This window comes from Mobula birostris, chromosome 9, assembly GCF_030028105.1.
Source record: "Mobula birostris isolate sMobBir1 chromosome 9, sMobBir1.hap1, whole genome shotgun sequence".
NCBI lineage: Eukaryota > Metazoa > Chordata > Chondrichthyes > Myliobatiformes > Myliobatidae > Mobula > Mobula birostris.
The window spans coordinates 133,127,027-133,153,545 of record NC_092378.1 but is presented as its reverse complement, the minus strand read 5'-3'; the positions used below and the strand labels follow the sequence as shown (position 1 = coordinate 133,153,545).

At 38.9% G+C, this 26,519-nt stretch overlaps 1 protein-coding gene across 5 annotated transcripts in view; it reads right to left on the bottom strand.

The window, feature by feature from the left end:
- Window positions 1–26,519, bottom strand: part of mrtfba (myocardin related transcription factor Ba) — a 257,395-nt gene that overhangs the window by 181,200 nt on the left and 49,676 nt on the right. The gene's annotated exons all lie outside the window — the stretch shown is intronic.

The following is a 26,519-nucleotide window of genomic DNA, read 5'->3' as shown; positions in this document are numbered from 1 at the left end:
TTCCATACTAGTGAAGGAGTGTTGGATCCATCTACAATTTAAGTTCTGAGTTCAAATCTTACTTCACACTTCTAATTATTTGTTCTCAAATTGCCAAATCTATTAATAGATGACATGTATGGCATTTTATAGCTATAACCCTGTGTTCGTGGCATCATTCTCATCCCTCTCCTTTTCCATAGTTTTACTATTGTTTTCACAATCACTGCACTGAAATAACGCAACATGCCATTATCTGTCTTGGGTGATATTTTCAGCAGTTTTGATCGTGGATGTTGGAATTTTTCAAGTTTTATTTTATTTTACTTGGAGATACTGTGCGAGACAGGCCCTTCCAGCCCAGTGAAACGCACAACCCAACCTAATCACAGGACAAGTTACAATGACCAATTAACCTACTATTCGGTACGTCTTTGGACTGTGGGAGGAAACCAGAGCGCTCAAAGGAAGTCCATGCGCGCACGAGAAGAACAGACAAATGTTCTTACAGAGGATGCCAGAATTGAACAACTCTGATGCTCACAGCTGTAAGCGTGTCACACTGCACACTGTCCACACCTGCCCACATCAGGGACTAGACTGCACATCTCCCTTTAGTAGGAACTCAGAATACCCCTCTTTCCAAGCACACCCAAACTTCTACCCACCCAAGTCCCAAATATAGCATTAGTTTAATTCTGACATGTGGAGAGCTTTTCACAAAACTTTTCAGCTTGCTTTACTTGCATTTTCATGAATAAAGTGGAAAGGTCCCTAAATTTGTTACACGTGCATGTTATGATGAGCAAAAACCACAACATTGCCAGTGAAATTAAGAGGTGGTTGCTTGGCTGGTGTGGAGGGCAGAAAGAGAAAGTGGTAAAATTATGCACAGAGGAGGTGATACTGACTTACCAAGTAGAACACAACTACTATTTTAAGTGAATGTCAGTGAGATAATGGCAGGCAAATAAAACGATTTTATATGTATAATAGTGATAGATTGGAAAAAGAATTGAGAATTAGACACTGATGAGAGCTGGCAATTTTCCTTTCCTCTCCATCCACTTGAAACAATTGGATAATTGTTTCTTGAGAACATCCCACATGAGTGTATATTTTACAGAGCCACACAATTTGAGCATTAAGTGTCCACTGTGAAGTAAAACTGTAAAGGAACAAATTATTACTGACAGTGACTGAACCAATATTTTACATTTAAAAACAAAATTCATTGTAAACATCTATATTTCATCTACACTAAGAAGTTGGATAGGCAAGACTTGGAATTTAGAAGAGTGAGAGGGAGATTATTTGAAATTGTAAAAGATTCCAAGAGGGCAGGGTGAAATATGGAGACAATGTTTCCTCGTGGGAAAATCAAGAATCATGAGTCACTGTTTAAAAATATCACCCACTTAAGACAGGGATGATGAATTTTTGTTTCCTCCTGGAAGACTGTGAGCATGTTACTCTTTCTGGAAGGGCAATCTCTGTTTGTTTTAAGGCAGAGGTAGATAGATAATTGATAAGGGGGTGAAAGGTTACTACACAGCACATAGGAATGTAGCGATGAGGTTACAAGCAGACCAGCTGCAATTTTACTCAATGAAGTCACATACTTAAAGATTCAAATGGCCTACTCCTGCTCCCAATTTGTAAAGTTGCATGTAACAATTTAAATGAATGGTAACACACTGAATAACGAGAGAGTGCACATTATGTGTTGGTTACCACCTATCGTCAGGGAACATCTGTAAATATTTGTAAAACAGAAACTATCTTGATAGCAAATAAGGATTCCTGTAAGGTAATCATTTAATTGTGTGTTTATGCACAAATGCCCAATTCTCATTGTTACTATCAGGAAAGAGGTGCAGAAGCCTGAAGGCACACACGGAGATTCAGGAACAGCTTCTTCCCCCACCATCTGATTTCTAAGTGGACACTGAACGTATGAACACTATCTCACTACTTTTTTTTAAGTTCTGTTTTTTTGCACTACTTATCTTAATTTAACTACTTAATACACATATACTTACTGTAATTATTTTTTAATTGCATTGTACTGCTGCTGCAAAGTTAACAAATTTCACGACATATGCTAGTGATATTAAATCTGATTCTGATTATATGGAAGGAAATATTGTGAAGAATTTAGCATTAGTACAACCAATGAAAGAATGGGCATCAAACTAACAGTAAAATATTTTGAGAGAAATTAAACTGTCACACATTTTATTTTAAAAGTACCGTACCCCTTTAATTTGTGATCATACTTGGAAAATTGGATCGTCAAAGTAGCTTTTCATCCCATGACGTCACTCATTGCCTGAAGGCTGATTTTGCAGCACTTTATATTCCAAAGTCAGCCAATAACAACATAGAAACAAAGTTGCACAAGTAGACAATATAGATAGTTAATTCCCTGCCAATACTTCTCCTGCCAAAATGTTGTAAAAGAATTAACCAGTTAGTGTAAGTTTTATTCATATGAACTATTAAATCAGATGGTTTAGATCTTATCCCTGCATTAGTTTGTCTTTAAACAAACAAAACAGCAACCAAAATAGAAGAGTATTTTACACAGCAATGTGATTTACAGTCCAAATTTCAAAACACATACTCCATGCCAAAATACACTGTTAAAAACAAAAGTCTCTTAAACCACAAAGCACAGATGGTTAACAATCAAGGGGAGAATATAAAGCAGCTTCAATTACAATTCAGCAACAAAAAGTTTCTTATAATAAAAAAGACATTTAATGGTTGAATGCCACTTGCAGTACAAAACCTCACTTATAAGATGCCCGTAACTCAACCCTGATAACTGTTTCTCCATTATCTGGTTCCGAATTATTTCTTACAACTAACCATAATAAATCTACAGTTTCATTGTTCATTGCGGGTTACATGAAAGAGAGCCATTATTGTTTCTTTCGTCATGTGCACGTGCGGCACTTTGAAGCACATACTTCAGAACAAATACTGGATCTAATTTCTGAAGATTTGGGACATTGACAGAAATTGAATCTAAAACAAGAACTGGAATAAACAGCATATCAATTACATGAAGCTTTTTAAATAATGTACAAGGTAAAAAGTTTGCACGCAATCAACTACTGTACATTCTGGAAATATTTAATAATTTGCCCATTTCTGTAGAGTTGGACCTGTTTTACAAAGTACAGGTATACATATAAAAAATAAATTTTATCTGATATGTATAGGCTAGTTTGCCACCATTCAACTAACATGAAAACAATCCAACTGGGTTTCTGTAATGATTTTCTATAATATGCAGCTTTGTCAAGAAAGTTAAGTGTGATAAAAGGGAGTTGAGTTACTTTCTCAAAATACTGTGAGTGAATTTTATTCCACATCTTAAATTTTTGTGTAGTCATAGAGTCATACATCACAGAACAGCACCTTCAGCTCAACTTTGGTCAAGGTGCCTGCCTAAGCCAGTCCTACTTACCCATGTTTGCTCCATATCCCTCCAAAACTTTTTCATTCATGTACTTATCCAAATGGCTTTTAACTCGTTATTTTATCTGCATCAGCTACTTTGGCAGCACATTCCATATATGAGTCCCTTTCTGGATGAAGAATTTGTCCCTCAGGACCCTTTTAAATCTCTCACGTTACATCTATGCCTTCTAATTTTCGGTTTCCTTCCCTTTCTATGTCCTTATGTTTTTAAATCACCCCTAAGGTCACCCCTGAATCCCTTACATTTCAAGGACTAAAGTTCCTAGTTGGCTCAACCTGTCCCTATAACTCAGGCCCTCAAAATCTGGCAACATCCTTATAAATCCTCCATTTCCCACTCAGGATGAATAAAGTACTTTTTATTATTTCATTCTTTCCATCTTAATGACATACTTCCTACCAAAACTGTAAGCAACATTCAAGCGCAGCCACACTAACATCTTGTACCACTCAGAGGTGCACCAATGCTCCACAGGTAGGGCTGGCAAACCAATATTAGCGTTCTCTCAGGTCAACATCCCAAGCACATTCACTCTCAGCAGCATCCACATTCCTGACACAGAGAAAATGCTCAAAATCCTCCTCAGAAAGAACAACCCCAGCTCATGGCAGTCGCTGAATCAAGACCACTTAACCAGCAGTGATGATTCAGGAGAGTGGCTTTAAGCACCATCTCTTCAGTGGAGCACCTGGAGGTCAAAAAACAAAGAAGGTCTTTACAAGAATCCAAACAACCTCGCCAGCTTCCCCTGGCTCAAGAAACTAGGTACTGTTAGAGCTCTAGAAAATTACAAGGTTGCGAGGAAGGATCTTGAGTATGGAATTAGGAGAGCCAGAAGGGGTCATGAGAAGGCCTAGGACAGCAGGATTAAGAAAAACCCCAAGGCATTCTACAAGTTTGCGAAGAGCAAAAGGATAAGCCGTGTGAGAATTGGAGCAATCAGGTGCAATAGTGGAAACGTGTGCACGGAGTCAGAGGTGGTAGCGAAGGTATTTAATGAATACTTTGCTTCAGTATTCACCAGGGAAAAGTTCTTGGCAATTGTGGGGAAGACTGAAACATTTAGACATTAAGGAAGAGGATGCGCTGAAGCTTTTGAAAAGCATTAAGTTAGATAAGTCACCACCACTGGATGAGGTATACCCTTGGCTGCTGTGGGAAGTGAGGGAGGGGATTGCTGAGCCTCTGGCGATGATCTTTGCATCATCAATAGGGACGGGAGAAGTACCAGAGGATTGGAGGGCTGCAAATGTTGTTCCTTTGTTCAAGAAAGGGAGAAGAGATAACCCAAGAAATTATAGACCAGCGAGTCTGACTTCAGTTAGGGCAAGTTGTTGGAGAAGAATCTGAGAGGCAGGATTTATGAGCATTTGGAGAGGCATAATTTGAATCGGGATAGTCAGCATGGCTTTGGCAAGGGCAGGTCATGCCTTACATGCCTGATTGAATTGTTTGAGGATGTAACAAAACACATTGATGAAGGCAGAGCAGTGAATGTAGAGTATATGAATTTCAGTAAGGCATTTGATAAGTTTCCCCATACAAGGCTCCTTCAGAAGGTAAGGAGGCATGGGAACCAAGGAGACTTGCTTTGTGGATCCAGAACTGACTTGACCACAGAAGGCAAAGGGTGGTTGTAGATGGTTCATATTCTGTATGGGGGTCGGTGACCTGTGGTGTTCTGCAGGGATCTGTTCTGGGATCCCTCCTCTTTGTGATTTTTATAAATGACCTGGATGAAGTAGTAGAAGGGTGGGTTCGCAAGTTTGCTGATGACACAAAGGTGGATAGACTGGAGGGTTGTCAGAGGTTACAGCAGGACATTGATATGATGCAGAACTGGGCTGAGAATTGGCAGATGGACTTCAACCCAGATAAGTATGAAGTAGTTCATTTTGGAAGGTCAAATTTGAAGACAGAATATAATATTAATGGTAAGACTCTTGACAGTGTGGAGGATCGGAGAAATCTTGGGGTCCGTGTCCATAGGACACTCAAAGCTGCTGCGCAGGTTGACAGTGTTGTCAAGGTGTACAGTATGTTGGTATTCATCAATTGTGGGATTGAGTTCGAGCCATGAAGTAATGCTACAGCTATACAAGATCTTTATCAGACCCCCACTTGGAGTATTGCGTTCAGTTCTGGTCACCTCACTACAGGAAGGATGTGGATACTACAAAGGAGTGTAGAGGAGATTTCCAAGGATGTTGCCTGGACTGGAGGGCATACCATATGAGAATAGGTTGAGTGCACTTGGCCTTTTCTCCTTGGAGTGACAGAGGATGAGAGGTGACCTGATAGAGGTATATAAGATGATGAGAGGCATTGATTGTGTGGCTTTTTCCCAGGATTGAAGTGGCTATCACGAGGGGGCATAGTTTTAAGGTGCTTGGAAATAGGTACTGAGCGGATGTCAGGGGTATGTTTTCCCCACACAGAGAGTGGTGGGTGCGTGGAATACAACTGCTGGTGGCAGTGGTGGAAGCGGATACAATAGGGTCTTATAGGAGCCTCTTAAGATAGGTACATGGAGCTTAGAAAAATAGAGGGCTTTGTGCCTGAAAAATTCTAGGTTGCTTCTAAAGTAGGTTACCATGGTCAGCACAACGTTGTGGGCCGAAGGGTCCGTGATGTGCTATAGATTACTATGTTCTAAGTCACACTTCTGGCATAGCTTGCAGATCCCACACTGGACTATTTATTCCCCCCCCCCCCTCAGGAACTACAGTGGAAGCAAGTTATTCTCAAACATAAGGGGTTTCTTAAGAAGAAAACTAATAAAAAAAGCAAGAGTGCACTTTGTTAAAGACAACTGAATTGCAAGAGTCGTTCCTTTATTGGATTTATTTAAGGAATCTGGGCAAAGGCTTGGATGCAAGGATCAAACCACCACAAAGACTGGCAACATTAAAATAAATATACAATAAAAAGCTTTAAGTGATTCCAAATGTTTTAAAACTACAAGGAATTTAAACTACAAAGAAAGAAACTGAATTTAGGTAAGAAATTGATGTTAGGAGCTTCAAGAAAGTGAGTGGGAGTAAGCATGACATATCTTAAAGCAATCCACATTCTGTCTGTTTCTGACCGTCTGCAAAACATATGGCTGATTCAGTTCGTCAACCATTGGGGAAAAAAATAATCAGTCATACTTCATAATTGTTCATAAACTGAAAACAACATGTGCTTTTGAACTTTCAGGACTTCACCAGCCAAAAATGCAATCTAATCATTCCTGGCAAGCACAGCCTCCTTGTTATGAAAATATATTTTGCCACAAAGATAATGCTTGATCCTTAAGGCATGTGTCACAAACAGAAATATTTCTATTATTTTCATCTGCAGTCACAAATATCTTGCACTTCATTATATAGCTGCTTCAAAGGTATAGTTTGAACTTTGAATCACTAAAATTGTTCCAATAACCCAAATTTCACGTGTACACAAGTCCTCAAAAACTAGAAAGCAGTATTTTTGCTTTTAGAATAAGCATCGGGTTTAATATCACTGGCATATGCTGTGAAATTTGTTAACTTAGCAGCAGCACTACAACGCAATACATGAAAAATAAAGGAAGAAAATGTATATACATATACACATACTGATAACAATAAGAGCGCATGTCCTGTGTGTGTTGGTGGGGGTCTTTAATGATGGATGCCGCCTTTTTGAAGCACTGTTCCTTGAAGATATCTTGGATACTACAGAGGTTAGTACCCATGATGGAGCTGGCTGATTTTACAACCACCTGTAGATTCGTTCGATTACAGATTTTCAGTTGTCAGGCAGAGAACTGCAATGAAACTATCATGCCTGAGGATGCAGCGGAATGCTTATTCTAACATGGTGTAGATTTGCTAAAGTCAGAATTATATCCATTTTATTTCAAAATTACAGTTTTAATTTAATCAAGCTTTTATAATAATGCCAAAAGAAAAAAAATTACCTTTGCTTGATTCCTCTAAATCAGTGGTTCCCAACCTGGGGTTTGACAGAGCCCTCAGTTAATGGGAACCCCTGCTTTAAATGCATACGAGAAGATTAACCATCAGCTGATGTCAATGGATGTGCTGGATGAGAGTATAACAGTGACCAAATAACCTTGTGCACATTAAATACTAGCAACCAAAGGGGGAAAAAAAACACCCCTTAAATTGAGTTAGTCCCCCCTCACAGAAAAAGAACATTTTAGAAAATTAATTCATTCATTTGCTATTTATTTGGTTTATAAATGTGCTAATTGACACCTTTGGATAGCAATGAAACAATGACTGCACCGTAAAAATTATTTAGATTTGGTATATTGCATGAATGCCAAAAAGGCACCATATAATTGCATATGCTTTTCTCTAAGTAAGAAACTATAGAATACTCAAGTCTTAATAAAACTTCAAATAGCTGAAAGATACTATTTTTACAGTTAAATCATAAAGAGTGATGGAACAGAAGAATGAACTTGCCCTTTCTGATGTGCATGAACAATGCTTATTGTTTTTCTATTGAGTCGCTGCAGCTGTTTCAACATTAGAACATTCATTATCAACAAGATCATGTCATTTTCTGCTTTTATCAACTGAACCTCTCTTGTGAAGTATGCTTTTAAAACTTTGTGGACTGCTTTTCTTCTTACCGGTGGGCCGTAATTGTGAACACCTCCGACTAGATGTACAGGTATGAATAAATTTCGTTACTACTGTTGACCAGCTCAGATTTATATAAATAGCCCGTGAAGAATGGCTAACTCACTTCCACTTACCCAGGCAATCACATTTCAGAAAGTGTTAATTGGCTAATGATCACTTTTGCAATCTTTTTACCAGAAAATTAAGAGATGTTGGTGGAAAGGCCACTGACCAAGATCGCTGATTTTTTTCTTAAGGAAAGGAAACAAGAAGCTTTGACAAAAACAAAATCTTCAGAAATGCTTAAAGCATTAAGCTTAGGGAAATGATCTAATAAACTGCAACAAAAGTCTTGCACAGTCACCTAATACCACAATCACTGAAAGGTCCTTAAAATTCCACACTACAGCAACTGACTCTCTGGCAAATTGGCCTATTGACCTAAGCACAAACCCTTTAAAAACAAGGAGAATGAAGACTGTCTGGAATGGTTTCCTAGTGTTGATAACACAACTTCTGCTTGTTACTCATTCCAACAAGTCTCTTAAAACATGAACTACTTGTCAAAGTTCCAGACTACAAAACTACCCCTACACCACTTATTAACTATGGTTCATTGCTTTTGCAAGCGGAGTATGTGGGGAAATGGGCTGACAATGGAGGAGAAGAAATCAAGCAAGCATCTTTATAGGATGAAAATGATTCCTTTTAAGATGCATTTATTTAAGTGTCACATTCTGCAATGTTTTAAATCACAAATAGTATTAGTAATGCATAGATCTGTAGAAGAGCCCAAGGCATTACAGGTATATGAGACTAATGCACCAAGTTAATAACGTAATGGAATCTCAGACTTCCAATAAAGATTTTATTTGGGAAAATTAGCTGATAGTTTTAAATCATGATCTAAAATTTCCTAACATAAAACAGCCTCACAAAGCTGGTATTTTTAAACGTCTTTAATTTCTGATGTGCTTTGTCTTAAGACAAAGTCTTGCCTCAGTTCATGACCAATCAGCTTCTTTATCTATCCATTACTAACATTATAATGAATTTTATATGTAGCACACATTTGCTTAAAATCTAAATTAAGGTTTCTTCCCATTTTCATGCACTTTCACTTTACAATAAAATTTCAATTTAACTGAACTGACTGAGTGCTTCCAAGTGTTTTTCCCAAAATATGTGGTAGTCTGTTTTAAAAAACTGGAAAGTATATGACTGAAAATTCTTCAATACATGTTTTGATACATTTCTGGAAAGCAAATGATACTCAAGACTGATATCTTGGAGTCCCCAGCAGTAGCCCAGATACAGACAATTTCTGTATTCAATGGTGGGTAGGCCTCATTTCTCAAACAATCCTGCTCCAGTGTTTGAAATCCATGGAGTTCGCAAACTGCATTCATACAGTAGAAATACATTCAAGTTTCAATATTGATGGACAAGCATAAAAGGCAAATTGTGAAACTGTGAAGTAACATGTCATGTTAATGCTGGATTAAAGATAAAATTAATTTGCCTTTATACCATGCAAAATGAATATTTAGGTTGTGATATTTCTAAATAAACTTATTTAGATGATGTTAACCTGAGATTGTTCAAAAAGTCAGCTAATGAAAAAATCTTTTCCCATAGTTATTCAATATCACACAAAACAAATATGTTCCCGATTAAAGCAACAAATTAATGCACCAAGCACAGGCTGCTCATTCTGTTCCTTTGTCAAATGTCTTATAACTACACCCAGAACTTCACCAATACTCTGTCCTGGTCCAACCATACTTTTGCCACAGCCAAGAAAGCTCACCAGTGCTTTTACCTCCTCTGGAGGCTAAAGAAATTTGACATATCCCTTTGACCCTACCAAATTTTAATCAACAGACCATAGAAAGCATCCTATCTGGATGCATCATGGTTTGATATGGAAACTGGTCTGCCGTTGACCACAAGAAACTGCAAAGAGTTGTGGACACAGCTCAGCACATCACAGAAATCACCCTCCCCTCCATGGAACCTGTTTACACTTCTCACTGCCTCGGTAAAGTAGCCAACATAATCAAAGATCACACCCACCAAGGATATTCTCTCCTCTTCATCTCCCCACCCAAATCAGGCAGAAGATGCTCCAGATTCAAGGACAGCTTCTACCCTGCTGTTATAAAACTATTAAGTGTCTTGCTAGTATGACAGTGAACTCTTCACCTCACAATCTACACTCAGTGGCCACTTTAATTGGTGCACCTGCTCATTAATGCAAACATCTAATCAGCCAATCACATGGCAGCAGCTCAATGCAAAAAAAAATGCAGACATGGTCAAGAGGTTCAATTGTTGTTCAGATCAAACATCAGAATGGGAAAGAAATGTCATCTAAGTGGCTTCCACCATAGAATAATTGTTGGTGCCAAACGGGAGTGGTTTGAGTATCCAGAAGAAGCTGGCCTCCTGTGATTTTCATGCACAACATTCTCTGAAGCTTACAGAGAATGGTGTGAAAAACAAAAAAAAAGGTTAGCGGCACTTCTATGGGCGAAGACACCTTGTTAATAAAGAGTGATCAGAGAAGAAAGGCCAGACTGGTTCAAGCTTACAGGAAGGAGACATTAACTCAAATAATCACCTGTTACAACAGTGGTATATAGAAGAGCGCCCTCTATCAACACATCGAACCTTGAAGTGGATGGGCTACAGCAGCAGAAAACCATATTGGGTTCCGCTCTTGTACCTATTAAAGTAATCGCCAATTGTACCTTATTGTGATCTTGCACCTTATTGTTTAATTGCACTCTCTGCACGTTGTTATTGTTTTACCCTGTACTGCCTCAATGCACAGCTGTAATGAATTGATCCATATGGACAGTATGGACAAATCTTTCACTGTACAGTACCTCTGTACAAGTGACATAATAAACTAATTTAATTTGTAAAGTAACTGTTTATGTACCTTTTCAGGTATTAAAATGCTATTATAGAAAACATAGAAAAACTACAGCACAGAAACAGGCCTTTTGGCCCTTCTTGGCTGTGCCGAACCATTTTCTGCCTAATCCCACTGACCTGCACACGGACCATATCCCTCCATACACCTCCCATCCATGTATCTGTCCAATTTATTCTTAAATGTTAAAAAAGAACCCGCATTTACCACCTCGTCTGGCAGCTCATTCCACACTCCCACCACTCTGTGTGAAGAAGCCGCCCCTAATGTTCCCTTTAAACTTTTCCCCCTTCACCCTTAACCCATGTTCTCTGGTTTTTTCTCCTCTTGCCTCAGTGGAAAAAGCCTGCTTGCATTCACTCTATCTATACCCATCATGATTTTATATACCTCTATCAAATCTCCCCTCATTCTTCTACGCTCCAGGGAATAAAGTCCCAAGCTATTCAACCTTTCTCTGTAACTGAGTTTCTCAAGTCCCGGCAACATCCTTGTAAACCTTCTCTGCACTCTTTCAACCTTATTAATATGCTTCCTGTAATTTGGTGACCAAAACTGAACACAGTACTCCAGATTCGGCCTCACCAATGCCTTATACAACCTCATCATAACATTCTAGCTCTTATACTCAATATTTTGATTAATAAAGGCCAAAGTACCAAAAGCTCTCTTTACGACCCTATCTACCTGTGACGCCACTTTTAGGGAATTTTGTATCTGTATTCCCAGATCCCTCTGTTTTACTGCACTCCTCAGTGCCTTACCATTAACCCTGTATGTTCTACATTGGTTTGTCCTTCCAAAGTGCAATACCTCACACTTGCCTGTATTAAACTCCATCTGCCATTTTTCAGCCCATTTTTCTAGCTGGTCCAAATCCCTTTGCAAGCTTTGAAAACCTCCCTCACTGTCCACTACACCTCCAATCTTTGCATCATCAGCAAATTTACTGATCCAATTTACCACATTATCATCCAGATCATTGATATAGATGACATATAACAATGGATCCAGCACTGATCCCTGTGGCACACCACTAGTCACAGGCCTCCACTCTGAGGAGCAATCCTCTACTACCACTCTTTGGCTTCTTGCACTGAGCCAATGTCTAATCCAATTTACCACCTCTCCATGTATACCTAGCGACTGAATTTTCCTAACTAACTTCCCATGCAGGACCTTGATATTACAAACCTCATTTCCAGCAAAGTTGGGATATTTTCCAAAATGCAATAAAAACAAAAATCTGTGATACGTTAATTCACATGAACCTTTATTTAACTGACAAAAGTACAAAGAAAAGATTTTCAATAGTTTTACTGACCAATTTAATTGTATTTTGTAAATATACACAAATTTAGAATTTGATGGCTGCAACACACTCAACAGAAGTTGGGACAGAGTTAAAATAAGATTGAAAAGTGCACAAAATATTCAAGTAACACCGGTTTGGAAGACTCCACATTAAGCAGGCTAATTGGTAGCAGGTGAGGTATCATGACTGGGTATAAAAGTAGCGTCCATCAAAGGCTCAGTCTTTGCAAGCAAGGATGGGTCGTGGCTCACCCCTTTGTGCCAAAATTCATGAGAGAATTGTTAGTCAGTTCAAAAGGAACATTTCTCAATGCAAGATTGCAGAGAATTTAGGTCTTTCAACATCTACAGTACATAATATTGTGAAAAGATTCAGAGAGTTCAGAGACATCTCAGTGAGTAAAGGGCAAGGTCGGAAACCACTACTGAATGTGTGTGATCTTTGATCTCTCAGGCGGCACTGCCTAAGAAACCGTCATGCTACTGTGACAATTATAGCCACCTGGGCTCGGGAGTACTTCGGAAAACCATTGTCACAGTCCGTCGTTGCATCCAGAAATGCAACTTGAAACTGTATTATGCAGGGAGGAAGCCATACACCAACTCTATGCAGAAACGCCGGTGAGTTCTCTGGGCCCGAGCTCATCTCAGATGGACTGAAAGACTGTGGAACCGTGTGCTGCGGTCAGATGAGTCCACACTTCAGCTAGTTTTCGGAAAAAACTGGCGTCGAGTTCTCCGTGCCAAAGATGAAAACGACCATCCAGATTGTAATCAATGGAAGGTGCAAAAGCCAGCATCTATGATGGTATGGGGGTGCATCAGTGCCCAGGGCATGGGTGAGTTGCATGTATGTGAAGGTACCATTGACTCTGAGGCGTATATTAGGATTGTAGAGAGACATATGTTGCCATCAAGGCGACGTCTCTTCCCGGGACGTCCACACTTATTTCAGCAGGACAATGCCAGACCACATTCTGCATGGGCTACAACAGCGTGCCATTGTAGACACAGAGTGCGTGTGCTTGACTAGCCTGCTGCCAGTCCAGATCTATCTCCTATTGAAAATGTATGGTGCATCATGAAGAGGAGAATCAGACAACGGAGACCACGGACTATTGAGCAGCTGAAATCTTATATCAAGCAAGAATGGACAAAATTTCCAATTGCAAATCTACTACAATTAGTATCCTCAGTTCCAAAACGATTAAAAAGTGTTATTAAAAGGAAAGGTGATGTAACACAATGGTAAACATGCCTCTGTCCCAACTTTTGTTGCGTGTGTTGCAGCCATCAAATTCTAAATTTGTGTATGTTTACAAAATACAATTAAGTTGGTCAGTAAAACTATTGAAAATCTTTTCTTTGTACTTTTGTCAGTTAAATAAAGGTTCACGTGAATTAACATATCACAGATTTTTGTTTTTATTGCATTTTGGAAAATATCCCAACTTTTCTGGAAATGGGGTTTGTATTTATATCATTTTAACGTATCAAACATTGCAAAATAACCTTTGTGCTACAGGCTTTAAGAAAAATCCTGGGAAGGAGGAACATTTTAGAATAAAATAAAAGCAGGTGTGAAAGAGGTTAAAATCTTTAATACGGACCGATCAGTAATCTTACAATAAATAAGAGCAGAATTAAAATTACTTTAGTTAAAGACCATGTAAGAAAACAAAATTTGTGGGTACGTAGAATCCTGTTTTTATTGGCAGAACACTAAGAACACATTGAGAAATTTAAACGAAACAAATGTGACAATATGAATGAGTCAGAATTTCCAGAGAAAATATCATTTTTATCCTCAAATTTCTTGCTTTTTGTTCCTACGAATGTCTTGCCTGTAAATGTTGTTATACATAATTGAATATTATTGTTAATTGGTTGTGTGAAGCCTTTCAGTTGCTGATTTTAATCGCTACATTAATATATGCTCCTTGACAATGAATAAATGACCAGCAAATCACTTAGGGGTGTAACCAGAAGAAAATCAAATGGAACACCTTACCGAGGGTCACTGGATACCAAGTGGCATCAGGAACCAAGGCTACGTCCCCTGGAATAATGAGACCAGTTCTACAAGAATAATTAATGTTATTTCGTTATGTTGTACAGCAAGAACTTAATTTGGTTGTACTTACTTTAAAAATACTGTTGTTATCTTACTGAATCACAGGATCATTCGGAGTTGAGGGACCAATTATCTGTATGATAGGGATGGTAATTTTATATCTAAACAACTATTTTTGCCATCTACTCACTTTCTCTTTCCAAATCAAATTATGCCAGTGCTGTTGTATTTAAAAGCTACCGCCCTTGCTCTGAGGCTGTGTAGTTGACAGCTGCTGTCAGAATAATACAGGTGAGTAATTGCAGTGCATTTTGTAGATGTTAAAAGTGGGGATTTGGCAATGGTAATGTTTTTCCAATTGGTGTTGAAGCTTTTTTCCTTGCTGGCCATTCCCTGGCAATCATGTTAATCAAATATTACTTACAATTTGTCAGTATACCTTGGAATATACTAATGCATTCAGGCATAGGTCGCTTCATTTTCTGAAGAGCTGTGAATAAAACTGAACACTGCAAGCATAGCTCAAGGATGTACAAAATCATGAGTCATAGCTAGGATGGATAGTCAGAATATCTTTCCAATGGCAAGAGTATCAAAAACAAAAGGGGTATAGGTTTGAGGTGAGAGGAAGAAGGGCATCTGAAGTGAAAGTTTTTTTAAAATGTAGAGTGGCTGATTATTTAGAACCCATTGCCTGAGGCAGTGAAGCCATCAGATAGAAACACCACGTTTGAAAGCCATTCAGCCAGGCATTTGAAGAGGAAAGGCACAGAAGAATACAGATCTAAAGTGAAGACATAGAATTAGTGTAGATGGACAAATTAGTTGATATGGACAAGGTGGATCAGGCGTCAGCTCTTTTTGTGCTCAAGTGCTATACAACTCTATGGCCATCCACACTTTGACCTTATGATGAAAGAGTAAAAAACTGGTTGGACCCAAGGCACTATTGAAACTGAAACGATTGACTTCTGAAAAAGATTGCCCTTTGTGAAAAGTATTCAATCAACTCTGAACTGATTGCACTTTCAATGACTCTACAACTCACATTCTCTAGATATTTTTCATTTTATTTATTTATTTACTTATCTATATTTTATTTGCACAGTTTGTCTTCTTCTGCACATATTGGTTGTTTGCAAGTCTTTGTGCATAGTTTTTCATTGATTCTGTTGTATTTTTTTTACCATGAATACCTACAAAAAAAAGAATCTCAGGGTTGTACACTCAGACCCTGCGTAACGCTACCCTATATAGCGCTGATTCGTTATGTGGTTATTCAATCTTTATTGAAATTTTTTAAATTAACAAAAAATCATTCTAAAGAACACTTAAAATTTCTCAAGAACAGCCACCTCTACAATAAACATCCAATCAGCCAATGAGAGCGATTAACATACGCTCTGAGCCACTCACAGCCAACCACGTATTAGTTCATGCTCTGCCCCCCACACGTGTAAACATCCTTGTTCCCTTGTCAATTTATTCCATTTTTTCACTCAATATCTAGAAAACAGTCAGTGAGGGTTGTACATCTAAGATGTCTAGGAAAAGCATAAGCATGGATGTGAAACTGCAGGTGATATGGCGATTGTAAACTGGTGAGCATCAGATTGATGTTGGCGCCTCTTTGAAATTGGCTACATCAACGATCAAAACAATTACAAAAAAATGCAGACAAAATAAAAGCTTCTGCAATGATGACCTCAAAGTTATCATCAACGAAGGTTACTCATTCAAATAGACATTTACTTGGAAAAATTGAAAATAGACTAAATATATGGGTAGATGACCAAACAATGAAACATGCCCCTAAACCAGTTGATAATAATGGAAGAGGCAAGAAGCATCTTCAATCATATTCAAGAAGACACGTCGGTAACATTCACAGCCAGCAGAAGTTGACTTGATAGATTTAAACAGCACAATAACCTCTATAGCATATGCATCTCTAGTGAAGTGGCTAGTGCAGACAGAAAGAGGCATGTGCTACCAGGCCGCGAAGAAATGATATGATTTGGCGATAGGAGTCAGCTGCACTTTTCCTCATTCTTTATCACGCCCACTGTGGAGCCATTACGCATGCGAGGTCATTATGCATACGAGGTCATTACCCGCGCGTCATCCATGTCAGCGCAGGAAGGAGATTAACTCCTCGAGCTTGCAAATGACGGCGGGCTGAAAAGTATGTTTGACATAACATCTCTGCCAGTATTCTGGATCAAAGTCAATGCTGAATATCCTGAGATAGCCACGAAAGCACTGAAAACATTGCTTCCATTTCCAACATCATATTGCTGCGAAGTGGAGTCTTCTGCAATGAAAACTAAACTGCAGAATAGACTGGACATAAGGAACCCCCTTCGAGTATCGCTGTCTCCCATCACCCCTCGATAGGACCGTGTTGTTGCAGGGAAACAAGCACAGGGCTCCCACTGATTCAGCGATATTGGTGTGTTGCAATGATTTTATATGTTCATACGGGGAAAATATGTGCTATGTGTTTAATATCCAAACATTACTTAAGATGTTATGATGCTATTGACTTATAAGTGACTTATATAACCATATAATCATATAACAATTACCGCACGGAAACAGGCCATCTCTGCCCTTCTAGTCCGTGCTGAACAGTTACCCTCACCTAGTCCCACCGACCTGCACTCAGCCCATAACCCTCCATTTGCTTCCTGTCCATATACCTATCCAATTTTTCTTTAAATGATAATATCGAACTTGCCTCTACCACTTCTACTGGAAGTTTGTTCAACACTTACTTCAAGCTCCCTGTCCTCCCCTGATAATTGACTTATCGCTATATTCATGCGAGGAAAATATGCGCTGTGTGTTTAATATTAAATTTGTTAGATAAACCCTTTTAGAAACAAAATTGAGTGTATTAGCCACTTATCACCTATATGCCGGTCATGATTAAACCCCCCCCCCCCCCGAACCGAATCACCAAAAACGATCTGTAGGAAAAAAATTGGCACGTACACGCATGCGCACACAGGTGCCCGCGCAAGGCTTCATGGTCATTGTAGTCCTTCTCGGGGTAAACACAATTTATGTGACTTGCTACTCTTATCCGTTGGCAACCCTACCACCCCACCACCGGGTCGGCCGGTCCGCAAGAATATTGTCAATAATAAACTGGTCCACAGTGCAAAAAAGGTTGGGGACCCCTGATGTAGCTGAAGCAATAAAGGGCATCGTAACACATACATTAAAATTTTGGAATAGAGAGATGTGGATACAGGACAAGAAGTGAACAGGTATTTGTAAGTGTCTAAACATTAACATAAGCTTTACTGAATGGTCTGTTTCCATCTTGTAGCATCACTGTGCAACTGTTGAACATGACCTGTCCTGGGGTTTGAGGACTGTCTGTGTGGGTGGAGGTACAGAAGAAACCAAGTTATTTTGCTAACAACAGGGATTCTGCAGATGCTGGAAATTCAAGCAACACACATCAAAGTTGCTGGTGAACGCAGCAGGCCAGGCAGCATCTGTAGGAAGAGGTGCAGTCGACGTTTCAGGCCGAGACCCTTCGTCAGGACTAACTGAAGGAAGAGTGAGTAAGGGATTTGAAAGTTGGAGGGGGAGGGGGAGAGGGAGATCCAAAATGATAGGAGAAGTTATTTTGCTACTGTTATTCTGTGTTGCTGTTGCTGCTGCTGCTCTTGTTGTTCTGTTGAACATTGTGAGCATGCTATACTGGCACTGGGACTGGAATGTGTGGCGACACTTGCGGGGTGCCCCCAGCACATCCTTAGGTTATTACTGTAAATGATGCATTTCACTGTATGTTTGCTGTAAATGTGATAAATAAATCTGAATCGAGAGGACTTGCTGAAACCTAATATAGCAAAAAGCTGCATAAACAATCAAGTAGTAGACTTTTTTTTTAAAGTGGATTTAATTATAAGGCAGAGAGACTACTGGCCAATAAGAAAAGGTTGACACAATTTTACTGCAACCAGAATTATAAATTGGTCCTAACCTGAATCCCAGAACTCGTTGAAAGGTCATCACCGGGTCCAAGATCTTGAGGAATCAGAAATTAAGCACAGCACTGAAATTAAGGCATTATAAAGATATCTAATTTTTGAATCATTGAGCAGTTTGATGGGGGTGGGGGGTGGGGGGGAATCAATATCACAAGAAGAGAAAGGAATAAATATTTGCTAATACTGTTCAAAGCTGTTTCTATATTCAGGCTGCTGAAGAAAATATTAGTGTAAAATCATCTTCTTCATTTACCTCTCAGCAGAAATTCTAGGATGATGACACATTCCTATGAGGAGAAGGAGGAGGATGATCTTGCAACACTGGTCACATCTAACTGCTGCACTTAATAAAATATTAGTTCCATTGTTAAAGACGATTCAAAGCTTTAAGATGGATGAATCCAGTGGAATTTTGATTTACGGCTGAAGTTTGAGGAGAAACTTAAACTTAAGATCAGACAAACACTATCAAAGTAAAATATTAATTTGAAAGGTTCATGTCCAAATTAATTTCACCATATAATGGTGCACTTAATACTGCTGCCAGATTCAGTCTACAGGGGCTTACATGTTTGTGCTGTGATCTTGCAGGTATTGCAATTTTTCTCCCCACATCCCAAAGATCCACTGGTAGGTTACTGTGTGTGATAATTGCTATTGCATGTTACTTATATAGTGTAGGTAGGTGCCAAAGAAAAGAGGAGATTATGGATACAAAAAAAAAGTTTCTCACAAAGGTAAATAACACAGGGTTAGCGTTACTGGGATTGTTCTACTGGGATCAATAATCCTCTTTTGCATCCTAATAGGTGAAGTGAATAAATTTGAAGAAGATGGATAATAGTATGTAGGTTTGAAGGAAATTCCAAAATATGAATAAAAGGTTCTTTTCGCAGAAGTTAATAAATATGAATAAGAAAACTAAAGGATATTAAAATAAATTTCAAATAATTAGGCTACATGCAAAGTGTTCTTTTCACTGTTACATTGTTCATAGGTTCCAGATGTCAATGCTTCTGGTAAATATAGAAGCTCTGCAGACTCAAGAATCTCACTCATCTAACAATTTAAGTTGAACACTGAAATCATTAATAAACAGGAGTAACTGCAGTTTCCTGGAGCTTGCCTAATTATTTCAGGGGACTAATGAAGAATTTCCCCCGGGGCGATTCTAAATTGTCCTCAGAGCTTATTGGCTGGGTTCCTTTTAAAGTGAATGGGTTCTTATATTTTTGATGGACCAGTTGGCTGGTCCCTTTTCTGCATGAGTGTAAGTTAGCTTCACAGTAACTATAAAATGTAGACTTTTAAACGGGTATGCAGAAAAGAACTGGAATATTCACAAAAAGGGATTATAGAAATCATAGATCTCATGCCAAATATAATAACTGCAAATTTAATCCTATTTTCTGAACCACACTTCATTATTCCTGGGATGATGTTGCAGTTCCATAACCATTTGGCTCACTACCCTTAAAAAGGATGTTTTAGACCATGCATGCAGTTGTACATCAAAAAGAGCATGAACATTTATAGTTTGTCCCAGGAGTGATAGAATTATCACACAGCATTATTCATTTCACAATCTTAAAAATATTTTCTTTAGTTCAGAAATTTACAAATTAATAAAACTATTCAACCGTAATATATTTTCTGACAAAATAGTGAAGATTTTGATCTGTTTCACTAACTGTATGAAAATAGATCTCATTCTTTTCACTTTCAGTTCTTTTACCAACCCCCTTTAAATCACCTCATGTAATTCCCATTTTAAAAGGTCAAGAGCTACAAAACATATTCACTAGGCCATACCCTTTTCGATTGTCAGCACTTCTACAGACATCCCACCTCTCCCGGAAGCTCTGGGAGTCTCCCACAAATTAATAGCGGCTCCCTGATGCCCGCAAATTATATACAATGTCCCGGAAATTGATTTTTTTTGAGAGCGAGCGTGAGAGAATGCGTGAGAAAGAGCAAGAGAATGAGCGCAAGAGCAAGAAAGCAAGCACGAGAGAGCGAGCGCGAGAGAGAGCGAGCGCGAGTGAGAGCGACCACGAGAGAGCAAGCGAGAAAGCAAGCGCCAGAGAGACAGCGAGAAAGCAAGCGCGAGCGACCACAAGAGAGAGCACGTGCGAGAGAGAGCGAGAAAGCAAGCGTGAGAGAGCAAGAGAGTTCCAAAAAAAGTCAGAATGGCAGTGTTCCAAAAAAATATAAAACGTACGTCACCCCAGACTACCGTAAAGTGTACCCCTGCCTAAAAGGAGTCAAAAATAATGACAGTGTTGCACGCTGCACTGTTTGCAACAGTGACTTTTCTATTGCCCATGGTGGGTTAAAATGTAAAAGACATGTTGAGGTCAGTTTAACAGGTGTCATTCGTTCATTAGCATAGCTAACAATATTTAAACTAGCTGGCTAGCTGCTAAGGAGCTACTCTATCGCAGTCATCCCACCTCTCCCGGAAGTCTCCCGCAAATTGATGGTGCTACCTCCCTGAAATGAGTTTTTAGAGGGTGGGATGTCTGCTTCTGGAAAAATCAGGCCTCAATCATCTCTAATGTGAACACAACAACCCTAGTTTCTCACCTATTCACTGAAATCAGTCATCCCTTGGATTATTTCAGCAAACACGAGGAATTCTACAGATGCTGGAAATTCAAGCAACACACATCAAAGTTGCTGGTGAACACAGCAGACCAGGCAGCATCTGTAGGAAGAGGTGCAGTCGACGTTTCAGGCCGAGACCCTTCGACAGGACTAACTGAAGGAAGAGCTAGTAAGAGATTTGGAAGTGGGAGGGGGAGAGGGAGATCCAAAATGATAGGAGAAGACAGGAGGGGGAGGGATGGAGCCAAGAGCTGGACAGGTGATTGGCAAAGGGGATATGAGAGGATCATGGGACAGGAGGATCAGGGAGAAGGAAAAGGGGGAGGGGTGGGGAAACCCAGAGGACGGGCAAGGGGTATAGTCAGAGGGACAGAGGGAGAAAAAGGAGAGTGAGAGAAAGAATGTGTGTATATAAATAACGGATGGGGTACAAGGGGGAGGTGGGGCATTAGCGAAAGTTAGAGAAGTCAATGTTCATGCCGTCAGGTTGGAGGCTACCCAGACGGAATATAAGGTGTTGTTCCTCCAACCTGAGTGTGGCTTCATCTTTACAGTAGAGGAGGCCATGGATAAAAATGTCAGAATGTTTCAGCAAATCTTTTTGAAACATTTTCTAGCCCTTCCATTCTTCAAACAAAATACTCCAGCTGCAGCTGTTCTTGAGAGCTATTGTATCTGTCTATTTTTGCTTGCTCTTTAGCAATGTCTACAGGCATCAACTATATCCTCAATACTCCTCTTTTCAGTATTAAACAATAAGTTACTGATACAAATTAAAACTCACAGCTGCGAAAAGGTAAACAAAATTTCCAATCCAGTAGTGCCACATAAAAATGCTTTCTTCCTCATATTCTTCACTTTTACCTTGTATCCCAATTTCCCCACTTAAGCTTCATAAAGTTGTAAAATGCAATTTTTTAACTTTTTTTTCCATAAGTCCTTTCTCAATCACAATAATTTCCTCAATTTTCAATTTGCCATCATTTAACAGAATAAAGGCAATCACAAAAAAAGAAATTCTGACAGAAATTAAAAAGTGGTTGATGGCCCTGTGTCAAGAACACTACCTTCATCTCTTGTTATAATATAGCTCTAATTGTTCTCTTCACAATGGTCTGTCTGGATTTGATACTCAAATATTACAGCACAAACTCAAAGCCCAATCTCTAGCAGTTTACTGGGAGTGCTGGAAGTGACTAGATATTTGGGAGAGTAAAATGCATCAATTAACACGTTAATAGAATTATTCTTGTACAGAAAAACTGTTTCCTTAGCAATGCCATAACAGAATGTGCATATTACACAAGGACAGTACTCACATATTAGTTTTCCTGATGTAGTACTTGCACCTGCAAATCCTTGTCACACGAGCAGTGTTGATAATTCAGCAAAACCACAAGAAATATGAAGTGTATGTAGTAATTCATAGATGTAAAATGTTTGTAGATAACAACAGAAGTTTGCATTTATAGAACAATCCAGTTTGAATGGGATCCAAAAATTCCCAAATGTTATTTTGGAGTTAGAAACTGGTTTCTCAGCAGCTCAGAGATCTGGAAGCTAGTCAAAATTTCTTACAAACACATATTCACCATTGAGAAGCTCTGTTTGAAGTTTACATCTTCTAAATTTGTTTAGTTTAATCTAAACATTGCACAAAACCTCCAAAATATCCCAAGCAACATGAACTTGGTAAATCTCAAATTGGTGGGTGGAAAAAGGAGCATCTGTCTGTTGAGTTTGCTTTTCATCACTTTAATAGCCTCATAACAGAAATCTTACAGGTGGTGAGGTAGAGAGGTGTCTCTAAACAAAGGAGGTGTAAAGCAGTCCTTCCCTCCACTTCACCCTTTGACAAGGTGTAGCACCTGCTTAGCACCCCCTCCCACCCAATCAGGGTCATGTGAAGCCAGGGAGTAGGCAGTGGATGGCCGTATGAGCAACTGCTGCATATTACAAGTCCTGGTTATGTGACCATTGACACATGGCAGACAATCTCTGAAGAGTACTGATAATGGCTGGGGTCACCAGTCTTGTAAAGACACTACCCAGAAGGCGGCAATGGGAAACCAATTCTGTAGAAAATATTTACCAAGAACAATATTGGTTATGGAAAGACTATGATCGCCTACCCATATGACTTGGGACATAATGAACAAACAAATAGCAATTAAATTGCTTGAAGTGGACTATGTTGAAACTATATATTTCAGAAGGTAATTTATATTTAACAATAAATTTCAAATAGATGTTATGGAAGTTCATTTATTAAAAGATGAAAGTTACAAAGGGCCAAATATTCATAAGTTTCACCTACAAGTTGATTTGCTTTAGCTTTTACATTTTGTTTATTAGCATAATTCAGGTTCGTTATCTGATATTTATTTTCTACTTAAAAGTTGAAACTGACGTTATTTCAGATGGGTTCCTCAAATTAAATTCACTTTCAGTTCATCATGGGTGAACAGCACCAGACAAAACTCCCCTACTCTTCAGTCCATCACAAGGACAGGAGAGCAAAGAGATTCTCAAAATCAAGCTGCGTTTTTGTTTTGCTGAAACATGCTGTAAATAAAAGTAGGCATCACCTTACAATAACTGTACTCATGATTAGATTTGTTATAAAGATATATGTCATCTAGAACATAAGACAAAACACACAGGAACAGGCCCTTTAGTCCAGCATGTTTGTGTCAACCATATGCCAATTTAAACTAATCACATCTGCTTTAACTTCTTCTATATCCCTCTATACCTTGCCTGTTCATGTGTCTTTCCAAATGCTTCTTAAACCTTGCCATCATATCTGCTTCATCCCTTGGCAGCTCATTTGAGACATTTACCACTCTTTGTGGTAAAGCCTACTTTAAGAATCTCCTTTGAAATTTGCCCCCCTCACCTTAAATCTATGCTGGGTAATAGACTATCTACACCAGCGATCCCCAACCACCGGGCTGCAAAGCATGTGCTACTGGGCCGCAAGGAAACGAGACAAGTCAGCTGCACCTTTCCTCATTCCCTGTCACGCACTGTTGAACTTGAAAATAGGGTTGCCAACTGTCCCGTATCTGCTGGGACATCCCGTATATTGGGATAAATTGGTTTGTCCCATACGGGACCGCCCTTGTCCCGTATTTCCCCCGCTAAGGTAGAATGTTCCTATGAAACCTTTCGTGCCAAAATGGCGTGAAGCTCAGAAGCAATTACCATTAATTTATATGGAAAAAATGTTTGAGCGTTCCCAGACCCAAAAAATAACCTACCAAATAACACATAAAACCTAAAATAACACTAACATATAGTAAAAGCAGGAATGATATGATATATACACAGCCTATATAAAGTAGAAATAATGGATGTACAGTATAGTCGAGAAGATTAAGCCAAAACCGATTTGTGGAAAAAAAAAATCGGCACGTACGCGCATGCGCACACAGGTGCCGCGCAAGGCTTCATGGTCATAGTAGTCTTTCCTGGGATAAACACAAGTGTCCCAGGATTTGACTGCTACTTTTGTCCCTTATTTGGGAGTGAGAAAGTTGGCAACACTAACTGTAAAAGACACGTTGAGGTGAGTTTAACCCTACTTGAACAACCCTCTCTCCGCCCCCCCCCCCCCACCACCCAGCTGGTCCACAAGAATATTGTGAATATTAAACTGGTCCGCGGTGCAAAAAAAGTTGGGGACCCCTGATCTACACCTTGTATTATTTTATACACTTCTATCTATCTGGTTTAGGAAAAAAAAATCTAAGTTCATCAAACCTCTCCTTATAGCTGATACTCTTAATTCCAGGCAATATTCTCTTCTGCACCCTCGTTAAAGCCTCTGCATCCTTCCCATAATGAAATGGCCAGAACTGCACACAATTCTCCAAATATGATCTAACTAAAGTTTTACACAGCTATGTCATGACTTGCCAACTTTTATATTTAATGCCCCAACCAATGAGGACAAATCTAGCATAATGCCTTCTTTACTTCCCTTGCCACTTTCAGAGTGATGGATTTGCATCCCAAGATCTTTTGATACATCGATGCTCTCAAGAGCCCTACCATTTACTCTTCTCTTACATTTGACCTCGCCTCACTCTTGTCTGGATTAACTTCCATCTCTCATATCTCCAACAGATCTAGATCCTGCATCCTTTGACAATCTTCCTCCCGACCCACAATTCTGGTAATTTTTATTTTGTTTGCACGCTTTTATTTCATCCAAGTCATTTACATATATCACAAACAACAAAAAGGTCCCAGTAATAACCCCTACAGAACGTCACTGGTTGCAGACTTCCAGCCAGAAATAGCACCTCTTCCACCACTACCTCTGTTTTCTACCGCTGGGATAAAATTGAATTCAATCCACAAACCATCATAGATCCCATGTGCCTTAACCATTTAGATCAGGCTACTTTAAGGACCTTGCTTAATATTTTACTAAATATTATAAACATCTGCTCAAGTAGTATTTTGTAGTATTAAGCAGGGAACATTTTACACTCCCACTTCTTTAGAATGGTGGCTTTTAAACTTTACTGGTGGACCCATTTCAATCAAATGATTCACTGCAAATCCTATTTTTATGTAAATGCTTTATTCTTTATAATTGTTAAATGTTGTTGTTTTGTTGCATGTCTCAGCCTGACCAACAGTAAATTTTTAATAAATGTGGCAAATAAAGTTGATCCTCGATCCTAATAATGTTTCTATTTTAATAGCAACATATTTTTACAGGAGGAGATACAGCAAACCATTTATGGCATCCTACAACACCTGAGGGTTGCACTCCCCACTTTCAAAATCACTACCCTAGAGTACAGGCAAAAGAAAGAGCTCCATATTTTCATAGAGCAGTGAACCTTTGAAGTAAACTGTAGAAATATCATGACAATGATAGCTTAATTTTGCACTGGCTGAATAAACACCACAGTTATTATGAAAGACTCATTCAACTCTTGCCTACTTACTGAATCAGGAGAATAATTTGTAATTTTAAGTTCAATAGAAAACTTGGAATCATCTTAACTTTGATGCTAAAAGTTAATCAACATCACATAATTTGTAATATATCTAGTGATCTTATTCTTTCTGTATCCACATTTTAAACTTTTTTGTGATCCTTCTGATTGATAAAGTTCTGCAGTTTGTCTGCTTTGTAACAATTTCAGAGCCTGGAAAGTTTAATCTCCACCAAATGTTTAAATTCTCTACTTGCAAATGCTCAAGTGTGCTGTCATGAAAATACAATGTGGATGGCTCCATACATAGAGGAAGATTTTATTGTATTTTTCTTTTGCTTCCCCATCCAGATGGGTATATCAAGCAAGCTGCATTTTCTGTGCCATTCTTTAGATGCTTCTACAGTGGCATTTATTTAGAAGACTTCTGGATTCTGAACCAGGCATTATTGACTTGTTTTAAGTACAGGGTGCCTAATGTCCCATTTGTTATTTCAAATCAGGTTTTATTTATTTACCAA